The sequence below is a fragment of the Oncorhynchus mykiss genome, chromosome 3, assembly GCF_013265735.2.
Source record: "Oncorhynchus mykiss isolate Arlee chromosome 3, USDA_OmykA_1.1, whole genome shotgun sequence".
Classification (NCBI taxonomy): domain Eukaryota; kingdom Metazoa; phylum Chordata; class Actinopteri; order Salmoniformes; family Salmonidae; genus Oncorhynchus; species Oncorhynchus mykiss.
Window position 1 is genome coordinate 70,835,600 of NC_048567.1, and position 3,091 is coordinate 70,838,690.

The 3,091-nt window shown below is 40.6% G+C and overlaps 1 protein-coding gene across 1 annotated transcript in view; it reads right to left on the bottom strand.

Moving 5' to 3' along the window:
• LOC110520512 (collagen alpha-1(VIII) chain) overlaps positions 1-1,892 on the bottom strand; it is a 26,888-nt gene extending 24,996 nt beyond the window's left edge. The window contains exon 1 of the mRNA XM_021597890.2: positions 1,744-1,892. The gene's annotated coding sequence lies outside the window, so the exon portion shown is untranslated. The remainder of the gene's footprint in view (positions 1-1,743) is intronic.
• Between the last annotated feature and the right edge of the window lie 1,199 nt (positions 1,893-3,091).

The window sequence follows — 3,091 nt, forward strand, 5'->3', positions numbered from 1 at the left end:
CACATTTTGTTGTGCTAAAAAAAGTATTACATTTAGATTTTGTGTCACTGGCCCACACACAATACCAAAGTGGAATGATGTTTTTAGAAATCTTTACTAATTAATAAAAAATGAAAAGCTGAAATATCTTGAGTCAATAAGTAAGTATTCAATCCCTTTGTCACAGCAAGCCTAAGTAAGTTCAGGAGTAAAAATGGGCTTAACAAATCGCAAAATAAGTTGCATTGACATAATTTTTGAATGACTACCCCATCTCTGTACCTCACACATACAACCATCTGTCTCTCAGTCGGGCGGTACATTTTAAACACAGATTCAACCACAAAGACCAAGGAGGGTTTCCAATGTCTCACAAAGAAGGGATCCTATTGGTAGATGGGTAAAAAAAAAAGCAGATATTCAATATCCCTTTGAACATAGTAAAGTTATTAATTACACTTTGGATGGAGTAGCAATGCACCCAGTCACTACAAAGATACAGGCGTCCTTCCTAACTCAGTTGCTGGAGGGGAAGGAAACCATCCAGGGATTTCACCATGAGGCCAATGGTGACTTTAAAACAGTTACAGAGTTTAATTAATGGCTGCGATAGGAGAAAACTTAGGATGGATCAACAACATTGTAGTTACTCCACAATACTAACCTAAATGTCAGAGTGAAGAAAATGAAGCTTGTACAGAATAAAAGGAAAGGAATTTACTTAATGTTCTGAATACAATGTTTTCAAGCATGGTGGTGGCTGCATCATGTTAAGGGTATGCTTGTCATCAGCAAGGACTAGGGAGTTTTTTAGGATAAAAAGTAACGGAATAGAGCTAGGCACAGGCAAAATTCTAGAGAAAAACCTGGTTCACTCTGCTTTCCAACACTCACTGGAAGATAAATTCTCCATTCAACAGGATAATAACCTAAAACACAAGGCCAAAGATAAACTGGAGTAGCTTACCAAGATGACATTGAATGTTCCTGAGTGGCCAAGATACAGTTTTGATTTAAATCAGCTTGAAAATCTATGGCAAGACTTGAACATGTCTCTCTAGCAATGATCAACAACCAACTTGACAGAGCTCGAAGAGTTCAAAAATTATAATTAAGTGCAAATATTGTACAATCTAGGTCTGCAAAGCTCTTATATTTACCCAGAAAGACTCACAGCTGTAATCACTACCACTGGTGATTTTAACATGCATTGACTCAAGGGTACTTATGTAAATTAGATATTTATGTATTTCATTTTGTATACATTTTCTAAAAACATGTTTTCACTTTGTAATTATGGGGTGTTGTGTGTAGATGGGTGAGAAAAATGTTATCCATTTTGAATTGAGGCTGTAACAGAACAAAATGTGGAATAAGTCAAGGGTATTAATAATTTCAGAAGGCACTGTACAATCATGTAAAACCAGTCCTGATATGAAAAACTCACTGAGGAAATATTATGGATATCATCACAGAGCAACAAAAAACAACGACAAGGAACACCACTCTATACAAAGACTTGTCCACAACTCTGGTTCTGATCATTCCAAAATACACTCAAAGGCAATCAACCTGTCAACTGTTCCTAAATGACCAGTGCTGATTGAACAAATACAAACACATTGCATACACAGACACATAAACCAAGTGCCAAGTTTTTTGTTTTACATGCATCTGAAAAAGATTCATTTATTACAGCATTCACCCTTGTAATCTGACATTATGAAAAAGATGCTAAGGCTGGAGAATTGGAAGGTTCCTTACCTTTCTCTGTGAGTGGCCGTTTAAAGGGGGAATAATCACTGCAGTCAGACAGATGGAGAGACAGACAGATGGATGTACTGAGACAACCCTGGGTTATGAGCTCCGAACAGCATCACGGCATGGACCTGTCTTATATCTACTACTGGGAGGAGTCAGGGGAAGAAGAGTGCAGAGAGAGAGAGCGAGAGAGAGGGGGAGGGCAAGAGAGAGGGGGGGGGCAAGAGATGGGGGGGGGGGGGGGGGGAGAGAGAGGGGGAGAGGGCACGAGAGAGAGAGTGAGAGGGCAAGAGACAGAGAGAGGGAGGAGGGATGGAAAGAGAATGAGAGTGGGGAACGGGCAAGAGAGAGAGAATGGGGAAAGAGAGTAGAGCGAAAGAGGGGTGAAAGAAAGTGAGAAAAGGGTGGAAGAGTCCAGACTTCAATAAGAATAATGGATGGAAGAGTCCAGACTTCAATAAGAATAATGGATGGAAGAGTCCAGACTTCAATAAGAATAATGGATGGAAGAGTCCAGACTTCAATAAGAATAATGGATGGAAGAGTCCAGACTTCAATAAGAATAATGGATGGAAGAGTCCAGACTTCAATAAGAATAATGGATGGAAGAGTCCAGACTTCAATAAGAATAATGGATGGAAGAGTCCAGACTTCAATAAGAATAATGGATGGAAGAGTCCAGACTTCAATAAGAATAATGGATGGAAGAGTCCAGACTTCAATAAGAATAATGGATGGAAGAGTCCAGACTTCAATAAGAATAATGGATGGAAGAGTCCAGACTTCAATAAGAATAATGGGTGGAAGAGTCCAGACTTCAATAAGAATAATGGATGGAAGAGTCCAGACTTCAACAAGAATAATGGATGGAAGAGTCCAGACTTCAACAAGAATAATGGATGGAAGAGTCCAGACTTCAATAAGAATAATGGATGGAAGAGTCCAGACTTCAACAAGAATAATGGGTGGAAGATTTGGGATTATTAGTTGTGAATTAGCTGCTCCTAGCCACCTGGTCCAGTTCAAACTGTGGGTCAGCTGCTGAGTCAGGGGCTTCCACAATAGGCCATCACTGGATATCATCACCCCTTAAACACACTTACTGCATTCACCCAAACCCACCCACACCCACACACACAAACATACACGAGTCGGGAGTCCTAAAAGCAAGAACATGACAGTGTTCTTCAAGGCCAGTTCTGACACCTGTCCTCAACTCTCTACCCCACCTGACTCACTCATTTTGTGGTCTCCAGAGAGTGTCTGTACGTACACACCACCATGTGTCCACCCCTCCACTACCAGAGCCTGTACTCTGCCCTCAGGGTCTTAGTGAATGGACAGAGAGCAG